The sequence below is a fragment of the Protopterus annectens genome, chromosome 6.part0 (assembly GCF_019279795.1).
Source record: "Protopterus annectens isolate FY-2018-M chromosome 6.part0, PAN1.0, whole genome shotgun sequence".
NCBI classification, from domain to species: domain Eukaryota; kingdom Metazoa; phylum Chordata; order Ceratodontiformes; family Protopteridae; genus Protopterus; species Protopterus annectens.
Genome location: NC_056737.1, coordinates 691,181,736 through 691,196,023, shown reverse-complemented (window position 1 = coordinate 691,196,023; position 14,288 = coordinate 691,181,736). Strand labels below are relative to the sequence as shown.

The 14,288-nt window shown below is 38.5% G+C and overlaps 1 protein-coding gene across 1 annotated transcript in view; it reads left to right on the top strand.

Moving 5' to 3' along the window:
* The window catches only part of BRF1 (BRF1 RNA polymerase III transcription initiation factor subunit), a 2,040,227-nt gene that overhangs the window by 1,867,799 nt on the left and 158,140 nt on the right, over window positions 1-14,288 (top strand). The gene's annotated exons all lie outside the window — the stretch shown is intronic.

Below are 14,288 nucleotides of genomic sequence, written 5' to 3'. Positions count from 1 at the left end.
CTATCTGAAATTTCAATTATCCGAGCCAGCCTTCCAAAGTTTTCAGGCAGGAAAAATCATAAAAGTATGACTATGTGAACATTATCCATATTCGCTTGAGCATGTTTTTTGAGCTTGTAGCCAGCTTGTGTGTGAAAAATATTCTTTGTTGTCCACTGAAATCACTGAATGGTTGAAAACTGTATTCCTGCATGCAGAAAAAAACAAGATCTTAGAAGTTTTTATCCGGTTCATTTATATGTTTGATTATCCAAGCTACCTAGGTCCCAATTAGTTTGGATAATAGACTGTCTACTGTGTAATAAGCATATGACAGTGAATGTTTTAATTGGCTAAATGCAATGTAATTCAATTATTTTAACTGTTATATCAAACCTAGAATTATTCTAATTGAATTGATTGGTCTGCATCACAGAATATGCAACTTTTCTGGGAGGTTACTTATGTATAATTCCTGCTTATTAAGACTGTCCTAATATTTGACTGTTAACCTTCTCAAACAAAGAACGTCAGTGCTGATCATCGCAGTAAACACATGACATGTTTAAACTTTTATAGCTTTAGACTGTAATCTGAAAGTTTACAAATTCATAGTCAAATACTGACATACACGCACAACTACTCTTATGACTTAATGTTTTGATTTTTTTTTTTTTTCAGACTATGTTGACATGATGTAACAGTTGTAATACCTGCCAGGGGTGTGGAAAGGGTTTTCAGATTTAATTCCTGTCATTCTAGAGTGGAGCCCACTTCAACTTCTGTGCCTTTTTAGTGTTGTAACTACACCAAGTATATATGTGTGTGATGGACTGTAGAATAAAATGAGAAGATAGCTGCCCTGAATTTTAAGGAAACCTCTTTTAAGAGAATGCTGTCATGAACAGTGAACCATATTTCACATTCATTAATAACTTGAAGAACAAATATAAGTTTAGAATCTGTGAATGAGACAGCCTTGTTAAACCTGTCCTCTGTTTAACTATTCTGTCATAATTTTATTCTTGTATTTGAACCTTCTTTTGACCTACTTGAAATGCATACAGAAATTATTTGAAATTAATATTTATTTTATTTGTAAAGATTTAAATGTGCTAATATAATATAAACAGTGATACTTTATTTTTGTTTGTTGCTTTGTTTTATTTTTGTTTGTAATATAAACAGTAATACTTTATTTTTGATTGTTGCTTTGTTTTATTTAATTTTGTTTGTTATGCAGAGCATCCGCTGGAAGCATGTTCTGGGCTGGTTGCTTTCACCGTCTGTGATACTCATTCACATTTGGATCATACGTGTTACTTGAGCACAGGCTGTTATTGTTGTGAATCATTGCTTCATCTGCTATTACACCACCCCCCTCCCCCAAAGAACAACCACCCACCTTTCCTGCATCCATTTACTGTCATTTCATCTAGCAGATCTTTGGCATTTCTGATTAAAGTTTTTACCAGTAGATCACTGTTCTTCCCCATGCCTTGGTAAACCCTCCTCCATTCCTGCATTTAAGCCTTTGGTCAGTGGACCATCTGTCACCAGCTGGTAGTGATTTGCATAATTTATGTCATTGTGTTTTGAAGACCATTCTTTTATTGTTTACCATGTGTCCATGTTACTTTTACATTAAGCTCTAAAGGGTTCTGCCACACAAACATGTTAGAGGCACTTAGAAATATTTCTGTGTATCATGCGGATCAGAATTTGCAAAAATAAATAATTCAGGACAGCCTGTTAAAATACTTAAATAGGTGAAAGGTTTCTGATTATGTTATGTGAAACTAAGATTACAATACGCACATAGAGTAGCAAAAAGGGATACTGCCATCTGCCTTTTGTGATGCTGCTCGCTTGAACTGAAATGCTGTCACACTCTAGTCCATTACACAGACAGCAGCTGGGACTCATAATTCTGCCAAATTGAAATGTTCTGAGATCTCTCCAAGTAAAAATAAAGCAGGAGTCAATAGCTTTAAATACCACAAACTGTTACTTACCGCTCTACTTGGCTAGCAGTGCAGCAGATGCTAAGCTTCAAAGAGGTCAGTGCAGTACAGCACAAATTATGAAAAAGGTCATAGCTGTACAAAAAAGCAGTGCACGTTAATAATTTGGACCCCAGACAGGCATCTTGCTAGGGACATTAAGTTAATTTGGGTAATATGTAGTGCATAAAATGCAGGAAAAAAAGATGTAACTATACTGAAGGTTTTTAAAACTGTCTTTTCTTTTTAAATGATAGTTAATGCAGAACTTTATTAAGGAATATTCCCCATCTGTAAGACTTATGATATTGAAGTAAAATACAGCTTTTGAATAGCTTTCTACTTAGAAAGCCCTTAACATTTACAATCATAAATTTTGTATTAATTTAATTTATTTGACTTTTGAAATGTTATTGAGTGATCCCCAAACTGAAAACTTAGTTATTTAATGGAGGTAATATGTAAATCTATAACTAGATAATAGTCTTTAACCAGATGTGCTATAATTTATCAGCCAAACTAAATCAAAGTCACAGCCATTTGCTAAAATTGTGGAAAAGTCAAAACCTAGAATTCAGAAACATTCTCTGCTCCCACACTGATTGGCCACCACAGATTCGTTAGCTTGGCAGAGAGAATTTCCGATTCAGATACTTGGTAGAGCACCACAGAGGATCACCTCTTTAGAAATTAATTATCATCTCTCTGAATTGAACAGTGCACTGTGTTAAGGTTCTCACTGCCAGCCCATGCATCATCATAGTGACAAAGCCCTTCAGGCGCACACACACACACACACACACACACACACACACACACACACACACACACACACACACACAGTCACCCATGTGCATATGTCACCTTTATGCCCTACACCTTTGTGCAGGGAGCTTATATTTGACATACGGCGCCTCAAACACCCAAAGAATTTGGTGTACTGGTTGGATACTGGGCTGTCCTTGGCAAGAAATCCTTCAATTATGAATACTGCAACAGTGAAGAGGAGGACATCTACTGTTATGGTAAGATTTTACACAACTCTGCTTTCCTCTGGACACACACATGCCTTCCTCCTAGGATGGGCACATCTGTCCTCCACTGCCTGCATCAAGTGCTCAAGCCACTAATTGAACTTTGGTCACCTGGTCCATAGTGAGAGCTCTAAAAAAAAAAAAAAAAAAGGTCAGAAGGACATTTATCAGGAAGAACTGCTTGCCTCACAGTGTTTTGTTTGTCACTGTACAGTTGTACAGGTTTTACTTATCACCCGGATAAGTTTTAGTTCAGAAACATAAAAGTCATTATGTTTGCTACATTATTGGTGAGGGGAGTTTACCTGAAAGGATTGTACTTTGTTTTACTTATTTTTTTTTTCAGAGGCAGTTTAGTGCAACTTGTTAACTTTACTCCTTTTTTTGTCTGGTGGCCTCAGCTGATCATAGTCAACCTCGAATGACCCTTGAGTCATTTGAGTTTTAAAACCTTTGCTCTACTCCAACAGAGCTGGTGTTTTTGGAGGAGGTACTGCACCACGAAAATTGGAAAGATGGGACAGGATGTTAAACATTTGCTTTCTTTCTGAGTTATGTAGGGTCCTTTTTTGCCTTAAGGCCTTCTTGGTGGCAGAATGACACTGGAGTAACAAAAACATGATAGTTTGCAATGACATTGTAATGAGAATAGGATACTACTGAAAACGAATCCAAATGGATTTTTGCATCTCAGAAGGCTGAATCTGACCTTTAAAAAAAATCTAGTAATTGAAACACATACAGCCTCTGTTTCACTGCCAGTGCAGTTTACACTTTGGAAGTGCCAGTGTGTAAAATGTAAAATGATGTGAACTTGAGTGGTGTAGACAGTGCACTTTCAGTCAGTATTTGCCCTAAATGCTCTTCAGATGTATAATGTATGTGTAAGACGACAATAGATAAATTGTCTGTGAGTGCCTAATCCTCAAAACTTCTTTACTGCCAGTCTGAACCCTATGTTTGAGTTCAGACTACAAGCTGGTCCTCCAAGTTGTTTCTACTTCCGAGCCTTCTACGGATAAATGCCCTATTGGATTATTTTTCTTTTTTCTATTACCTTAGTTTACATGACATCTCGGAAGGAAAATGTGAGTGTGGGGGGCAGGTTCCTCATAAAAGTAGACATGAGTAGTACTTTTTTTTTTGGTTGCTACCCACTACCATACACAATGAGAGATTTGTCAGGCGTTTATCCCTAATGCACTCTGCAGTTGTCTGCTTTTTTGATTTACTTAGAGAACCAGTGATTGAAACTTTTGCCTCAGGGTACCATGGCCAAATCTACCCACCCAGACATTCAGCCTCTATGCCAAATGGTGCAGACTGATCCTGCTGCTGCAGCCCAGAGACCACTAGACATCTTTGTTGGGTTGGATGAAGAACTGAAGGGCCATCCAGTGCAGCTGTCATCTCCCTCTGCCATGTCCCATTTAGAGGCTGACATGGAGCTGCCTACTTGCATGTCTGCTGAGGCTTTACTTATGTCTGGTGCAGATGTGGAGGGGGAACCGTGGTTGATTATTTCACAGGGGCCTAGGAGGATTACCCAAATACTTGTTAGGGAAGACGTGCCTTTTACCCTTATTGGATATTAGCAGAGGTCTGAACCTCCTAGATTTGTTAAAATCTGATGTTCCTTTAAAAAAGAAAACCAAAACTACACAACAACAGTGTACTAAGGAATCAGCCAAGCTCACAAGGCCACCAGAAAATATACACTTTATTTATTGAGCGGTTTCATCTCTAAAATAGCAAGACTTCATCAGACTACACACACAAATTAAACCCAGCTTTTAAAAACCTATTTCTTTTCATCACCTGCTTTAACTAACCAACCAAAATATGCTCCATTTAATACATTCAAAACCTTAAAGGAACTTTCACTCACACTGAAAACATGTTGAAATTTGTTTTATGTGCATAAATACAAAACGTTAAAACCATTAATAGCATTACTGTTCTTAAATGTTATTTTCAAAAAACCCATTGATTTTAGTTTAAGAACACAATTTATGGATACCATTCCATTCAACCCTGACATCTGCATTGCATTAGTTCTTAATTGCCAACACAGTTCATGATATTCTAACCATAAATCATCAGCACACCCCTCGGGTTTACAGACATTTTTTTTCTGTTGTAAAAAACAAAAACGTATGACCTGGGTATTCACTCACATGCTTAGCTAGGGCATTATTAACATTACATTTTGTAACTGCATATATCATCATCATCATCATCATTCTCTTTCGGCTTTTCCCGTTAGGGGTCGCCACAGCGGATCATCTCTTTCCATTTCTTCCTATCCTCTGCATCTTGCTCTGTCACATCAACCGCCTGCATGTCGTCTCTCACCACGTCCATAAACCTTATCTTAGGCCTTCCTCTATTCCTCTTACCTGGTATATATATATATATATATATATATATATATATATATATATATATATATATATGTAAATGCATATATATATGCTCATATGTTTTGTCCTTAAAAAGCCTCAAAGTTTTTCCAGTGGAAAAACATGAACATGTCTGACAAATGTCAGCATATATGATCCCTTTTGTTCTACAGTTACATCTAGCTTTAGATTGAGTAGTCATATTTCTAATCTGAATACAATCACATTCCAATATATATTTACAGTAATAACAGTTACCACATTTAAATGTCCCCCATCTGGTATTCAAACCTCCAATTTTTAAACCTATTATTTCTACCATATTTTTCATACATACCCCCTTCTTTGCCACAAACTTAGGAACTTATCCCAGTTGTTTGGACAAACTGAGATGGTTTATTATGGACCAATTTTAAAAAATCCACTTCCTAATTTCACCATAATCTATATTAAATGTTATTTAAGCTAGTAGATCCCTCTACTTCACAGCACTGAACTCAAAGCATATGCAATAAAATCCCTAACCTCCATGCCTGGCTTCTCCATAACAAACCTGACATTCTTTCCATCTCTGAAACTTGGCTAAAACCACACATAAAAAACTCTGAATTAACTCCACCTGAATTAACTCCACCCGACTACTGTATTATCAGAAATGACAGAGCACATAAGAAAGGAGGTGGTGTAGCCATTCTCTACTCCTCATCCCTCTCAGTGATCCCTTACTCTAAACCTATCCCCAGATTTGCCAATGCTGAATTACTTCTCTCTCTCCTTCAAGTAAACAAACACAAGTTCATCTGTATAGCCACCCTTTATATCCTTCCTGGAGATAATATATCAGTCCTAGAGGACATTCTCTCCTGGCTCTCAACCAGTATCACTAATGAAACTATAATCCTGGGGTATGTTAATATCAACTGGGACACAATACAATTTCTTACCAACTCTCTAAATATAAATCTTTTTAACTTCACTCAACTGATCACTTCCATAACCAGACCTTCCAAAGACTTCTCATGTGGCAGTACCCTGGATTGGATCCTAGTTTCCAACCCCCATTACTTCTCCAATAGTGGCACCCTTTCAAACCCTCTAGGTGATCACCTTCCCAGTTTTGCCCATCGCCTTCCCACCCTCCTACAATATTCTCACACATACACTGCTTCTCGGTACCTAAAAATCTTTAACCCCAGTGCATTCTCCAATGCACTAAAAATATTAACTGAAACCCACTCAAAACACTACCCCTGGAAAATGCTGTCACCCACTTTAACGAAATCTTAAACCTGCTAGACTCCTTCGCTTCCTGGAAAACAAAACACACTAAAAGAAACTCCGTCCCTTGGATAACTAAGAATACCCTAGCCACCATGCGTCTCCGTGAAAAAGCTTGGAAACACTACCATAAAACAAAAACTACTACTTCCTTCAATGAATACAAAACACTTCAAAACAAAGTAGAACAACTTATCCGCAAAGCCTATTTTTTCTACTGTTCAAACCCACCATAACAACAACCCCAAAAATTCTGGGATGGAATCTCCTCTCTTCTTAACCCAGGCAAAAAAGAAAACCCTTGCCCTGACCCAAATGCCTCAGACTCTGATCTAGCTACTCAGTTCAACACATTCTTTATTGAATCTATTTCCAAACTAACATCATCCTTCACTGACCGTCATGTTCCCCCACAACAACCTCATCACATCCCCTCCTCCTCCAACATATCTAGCTCCCAGCCTGCACCCTTCCCCCTGAACCCCATTCCCACCTCTACCATAAAAAAATTCTTCAAAAATTGAAACCTTGCTCTAATGCTCCTGATGAAATACCATCCTACTTCCTCAAGATAGCTGCAGAAGCCATTGCTTTCCCCATCTGCATCTTGATAAATTGATGTATTTCAGAAAGCCAGGTCCCCCAGCTCTGGAAAAAGGCCTATATCGTTCCACTACATAAAGGTGGTAACAATAATGAAATCTCTAACTTCCGTCCCATCACTATCCTATCCCCTATTTCAAAACTTCTTGAAAAGTGCATTCACCTTCAACTCTTACCCTATCTAATAAATAAGAACCTTCTTACTCCATCCCAACATGGATTCCGACCAGGCCATAGTACCACCACTGCTCTCCTCTCCTTCCTAGAAACCATAAACAAAGCCCGTGACACTGGTCATATTGTATCCACCCTCTTCCTCGACCTCTCTAAAGCCTTCGACACTATCTCCCATAAACTTCTCCGTACTAAGCTCTCTAAGCTGAATCTTTCCCACTCCTCTATTACCTGGTTCACCAGCTACCTATCAAATAGACAACAAGCAGTTAAGTGGAAATTAGCTACTTCACCATTCCTAAACACACCCACAGGTGTGACCCAAGGCTCTATTCTAGGACCCCTATTATTCATTATCTTCATTAATGACTTTCACCATGCTATCCTTAATGCTAACCTCATCCAATATGCTGTTGATTTGACAATTATCTGTTCTGTGACTTACACCTCTGCCCTAGCAAAACTACCCCAAGATGCCTTCATCTCTATAGAACAATGGATGCTACATAAGCACCTAGCACTAAACACATCCAAGTCCAAAATAATGATATTCTCACCCTCTAAAAGCATTACCCTAGACAAAAACTCTTTCTCTATCACCAGCCAAAATAACACTCTTCTAGAAACAATCCCTACTGCCAAATTGCTAGGAATCATCATCGATGACCAACTAAAGTTCGATAACCATATTCAAGTAAATATTAAAAAAATGCACCAGAAACTAGGTATGCTCTATCGCCACAACTGTTTAATCTCTCCCTCCACCAGACTCATTCTTGCCAATACATACCTCATCCCTTCCCTCCTGTATGGTGCCTCTATCCTTACAAATCTGCAATCATCCCTCAAATCTAAGCTCTCCTCCTGTTACTATAAAATCTCAAAATGTGCGCAGCTCATCGATCCAATTCCCATCACTGCACCTCCCTGCACCAACTGAACTGGCTTGAACTCCCCAATTATCTCACTTATTCAACTTATCCTGGCTCACAAAATTATTTTTTGCCCCTCTCTTTGTCCCTCCCTTGCCTCTACCTTCAAAATGCATCATCCAAACAGATGCCTCCGATCTAACTTCCAAAACTTAATCGAGCTACATAAACCTGCCCACCCTCCGGGCAAACATCTTCTATCCTTCTGCTTAGCACATCACTGGAATTCTCTCCCACCTGTTATCCATACCACTAATAGTCTCTGTCTCTAAACTCTTCTTCATTCACACCTAATCTCACAATGGGAATCCTCTTGCTCTCATCCTACATAACATCTTACTATAATATTCCCACTACCTACCTTATCTACTAATAGCTCCCTTCCTACATAACATCCTAATCTACTAATAGCTCCCTTCCTACATAACATCCTAAAATCTAAACATATCTTCTAACAACCTCTTTCAGCCCATAATCTCCAGATGTAATTTGCATTCTTATTTTTTGACTATAATTGAAAGTATCACAGGCTAATTTATTGTAACTATTTACCATGAATTTTCTTTCTAATGTCTGATAATTGTTTTTTAATTGTTTTTTTTTTTTTTATCTAATTCTGAAACGTTTTATACTTCTAATGTAATGGAGCTTTTCTCCCCAGGACTCCATTGAAAATGGGTTCCTTATGGCCCAATGGACTATCCTGGTAAACAAACTGCAAATAAATAAAAAATAAATAAAATAAAATGAAAGCTGATGACATACTTTGAGAGTTATAAATTACATTTGCTGTGTTCATACTAAAAGTTCCTCTCATATCAGTTCCCAACAAGGGTGTATAAAGCCCAGTTTCTCTTTTTGTAACAACCTCAGTAGTAATAGTGTCAGTTAAAATTTCCAGATATCCCCTCTTCAGAAACATCCTTTTTAAGTTATAACATTCATCCAAAAAGTCATCAACCACTGTAACCAGCCTGGCTACCCTCACTTGACTGTCCTTTTATTACTGCTGTTTTCTGTGTAATTGGATGGCAGCTACTAAAATGTAGAAAATAATTGAAATAAGTAGGTTTTCAAAAAATCTGTGATTTGAATTTCTGCTGGGACTTTTATCTTTCCTCAAATCAGTATCCAAGTAATGCAGCCCCTCCTTGTGTACAGCATGGATAAACTTAAGAAAATGAGTGGTACTGTTAATATAATTAATAGAATTATCAAATTTATCACTCTCACCAGTCCAAAATATACAAATGTCCAGGTATCTAACATATAGGGACCAATACTTGGCATATTCTGAATAAATGCATTTCTTTTCCCATGTGGCCATTACAATATTCACAAATAAGGGGGCATAAACTGCTCCCGTGGCCCCACCCTCCCTTTGTCTATAATAGAAACCTTCAAAATAAATAGAATTGTTGTTCAACACAATTTCTAAAAGGGTTAATATGGTTAGTATTAATCTCCATACCTGTCAATTCACTATTTTGAGTCAAGAATTCCAAACACCATTCCATCCCTATATTGCGTAGAATGACAGAAAATATATCTTTTACATCAACTGTTAGAAATATAATATATTCAGAAGATAGGTACATCTTAATTCTTGCCTGGAAATCCCAGGAGTCAAGAGCTAAATCTATTCCAATATACCTTTTAAATTTTAAATCCATAAATTTACATCTTGGACATTGTAGCATCCACTATTGGCATAAGTGGTGGATCCATTAAATTCTTATGGATCTTCGGGATTTCGAAAATAGTTGGTGTCAACCAGGCCTCTACCTTACAAAATTTAGGTACATCAAGTTCTAGTTGTTGTTGCATCAACAGATCATATAGTATATTATCAGTTCTTTTATACGCAATGTTTGTTTCTAGAGACTTCCTCATAAGTGTCCTTGCATAGTAAATTTAACAGCTTATTTATGCATTCAGTCTTATCCATGACTACCAGCCCCCACCCTTATCTGGTTTCATTATCCTAATGGTTTTGTCTGCACAAATTGTAGATAGCAACTCTTTCCTACTCAGTTAAGTTAGCCTCATCATGTAAAAGTTTGTTCAACAAAATATTTCTTATATCACATTCGCATACATATGCAAATACCTGTGATACTACATTGAGAGGGGGGTTGAATGAGCTTAGCTTCCTGAAGTGGTTCCCCATATTCCCACCATTTACTCCCTCACCTGCAAACAACAATTTAAGATTTTTTCAGAGCATCTTGCCACCTTAGCTCTGTTCGAGGGAGCAAAAGTCAAATCTTTTGAGAACAAGTCATCAAATATATTATTCAAAGATGCATGACTAAAATTGTAAAGTCCCCTTCTTTATTTTGTATAATTATCTCTGATAATTCTGTTTGTATTGTTGATTCTGGTTCCCATCTCTGCTCTGCCTGGTCGATCCCCATGCATTCCAGGTTCTCCTCCCCTGCTCTTGATGTACCCTTTATTTGGACCAGATTCTGTCCGATCTTCAAAACTGGGGTGACTGTTCTAAAGGGCCGGAAGGGTTCTGTTCATAGTTAAGCTCCTCTAATTCAACCATATTAGGGTTACTGGCTTGCATCAACCCTGTATGACTTATGTCCCCTCCCCATATTTGTGACCATGAGGATTCAGGGTAAGCTTTACCATTGTAATATGTTTCTGAGTTACAGGATCCAGACCATTCCAATGTTGGCTTGTCTCCCGCATCCCAGGGTCCTCTCTTTGATTGCATATTTCCACTCTCCCGCTCTTCTTCCATCCCTTTCTACAGGGGAATTTCTCTGAGCTCTGGGGTACATGGCATCCCTTATTCCCATGGTTCCCTTTGCCAAACTCCACATGAGGAAATTTCAGTGGTATATCAGAACTGTTTGGCTATAGCACTGCCACCCTCTGGAATATCTGGGTCCTCTCTTGCCTTTTCTCTAGCTTGAGCTCTGATGGTCGATTCACCAGAATTTTCCTGATTCCAGGTCTGCCCTTTCAGATTCCTGTCTCTACTTAGAGCTGCACATGGATGCTTCCAATCAAGGTTGGGGTGCCTTCTCCAGCAACCTAAAATCCCAAGGTCTTTGGTCCCATCAACAAGTGACAGAGACCATATCAACATCAAGGAGATGAGTGCTCTACTTCTAGCTGTCTGGGCTTCTCACTCACTTTGGATTCCAGGTCATCTAAGGGTTTTTACAGACAATATCACAGTCATGTGGTACATGAACAAGTATATGGGGTCAGAAGATCTTACCCACCTTTGCGGGCTGGCTCTTCAGGCTTAGGATTTTGCAGTCCACTATCACTTGGTTATTCAGGTAGTTTACAACCGTTCAGTGTATAATCTAGTGGCAGCTAATCTGAGCAGGTCCAGGACAAATTCTCATGAATGGTTGCTTTAGAGGGAGGTGTTTCTGAACATTGTACATTGGTGGGGTACTCTTCAAGTAGATCTTTTTTCATCCCCTGTGAGCCGACAGCTTCTCCAGTTATGTTCATGAATGCCAAGTACTCTTGCTTGAATGTGGGACAGGTCTAGAATGTTGCTGGTGACTCCCTTTTGTCCCAACCAACACTTGTTCTCCCTTCTATTTCATCTAGCTAGGGCCTTTCATTACAAGTTACCTTACAGCATGGATCTTTTCACATAAGAAAAGGGATCTCTCATTCACCCTCATTTGCCTACCTGTCAACAGACACTTTGGGTGATGGTTTTGATTCCTTTTAGGCACCAATTTTTGGGGGTAAGTGTTTTGGAGTTTGCAGAAGGCTAGAAAACATGCTACTAGAAAATTGTATGTGACTAAATGGAACAGACTTCCTATTTGGTGTCTCAGTCATGACCTGGACCCTTTTTGCGTGGGGCTCCTGCTGTCCTTTCTTATTTGTGTGAGTTGCTCAATTCTGGCTTTGCATATTCATCTGTTAAACTTCATTTGTTAGCCATTTCCACTTGTCTGCTTCTGAATCCACCCTTGGTTTCTAGTTTTGAAATCAAGCAATTTTTGAAAGGCCTTCTCCATATTTGGCCTCCAAGAAAGCCTGCTCCTTCTCCTTTGGACCTTAATTTTGTTCTTGGAAAATCAATCCAGTCCACTTTTAAGCCAGGAGTTTCTTCTTCCCTAGAGCATTGTATTTGGAAGACTGTATCATTGGTGGCTCTTACTTCTGCCAACTGGTTATTTGAACTTCAAGCACTCATTGTGATTCCACCTTTTCTGTTTTTTTTCACAAGGACAGGTTGTCTCCTTGTACCAGGCCTTCTTTTAGGCCCTAGATGGTTAATGATTTGTCCTTGAATCAGTCCATTCATCTTCCTGCTTTTTTCCCTTCTCCACAGAATCCTAGTGAGAGGGTTCTTCATGCCTTAGATGTACATAGACAGTGTGGATGTTATGTGGACAAAACAAAACATATCAGGAAATCTGAACAGCTTTTTGTTTCATCTCAGAAACTTGGTTTGGCAGTATCTAAGCAGACCATCTCTTCCTGGATTTTTAAGGCCATTTCATTTTGCTATTCCTTTCATGGCAAGCAGCTTTCTTCTTCTTCTGTTGTGCTCATTCTACTAAGGAAGTGGCCTCTTCTGGTGCCTCTTTCAAGAGTCTGAATACTAGAGCCATCCATCTTGGAAGCTGCTACATGGTCTTCTGTTCACACTTTGACCAAACATTAAAAGTTGGATGTCATTTCTAGGGACAGGGCAATCCTTCATGGGTTTTTGGTGAGCTCTTCTGTGGCTTCCTCCTCCCATAATTTACAGTAGCTTTTGTACTCTCCCAAAAGTAAGGAATACTGCAACAGTATTAAGGAGGGACATAGTACCTTTAAGGAGACTAGATTAATAGGTATATGGACTGCTAGAGAGTTATCGTTGATACAAAGGTCTGAAAAGTCTCATTTAATCATCTTGGAATATGTAAAATAAAGCTCTCATGTTGTCAATTTTCACTCTGTCCTCAACTGATGGATTCGGATATGATCTGTAGGATCTGACTCAGCCTTCATGGCAGCCTAGATCTCTCAAGCTTCTCTCTTACCCATAATGCACCAACCCCAAGTACCTTAGATCTCGTTTGCCACCTTAAGCGAAAGACATGGTGAGCGTTAACTCTGTTACTCTCGACCAGATAAATGATTTCTGAGTTTATAACTCTTTAATTAATATCTTTTAAATCTTTAATCATTGATCTTCCTGCTTTAGACTATCCCTTACCGTGTTGCTAAATCTTTTGTTGATATCTAGCTCTTCTTCCATTTTTCCGTACAGTTTGTACCTCTGAATAATATAGTTAGTATTTTCTATTTTTTCTACACTCTGTGTAGTCCAGTAATTACTTTTGTTGGTACTTACCTTCCCCTTTGCCTTATATATAAATATTCTGCTTTTCTCTTTAGCTGATGGTGTTTTTCTGTTTTTTTCTGGATATGGTGGAAAAAGACCTGGCGGGGTTTAAAAAATGTCTAAAGTGTGGCTCCAGAATTCTCTTGTCAGATGCTCACACTTTGAGTATTGCCTTGGTCCTCTTCATCTTCAGGAGGACACTGCAATTATGTCATGGGTTTAATCCAAGAGCTCTCATTGAGAGAAAAAACAAGTTCATTTTAAAAGGGTTGCTTCCTACATCTTTTGGAGAGGCTTTATCCAGAGCTGTTGCACCTGAATCCAAAAAGTCCAAGTCTCCTTCTCCAAGCCCGTCTACTACTACGTCCAAGTCATCGGAGCAGTCAAGGAAGAGACTTCATTTGGATCAATCCTCTCTATAAGATCCCTAAGAAGAAAAATACTAAGTTATCAGGTCAGTCATCATTGCCTCAGAAACAAAAAAATGAGAGATTTATGTGATCCAACCTCAACATCAGATCTGAAGTATAAAAAAAGGAATCCTCAGATCC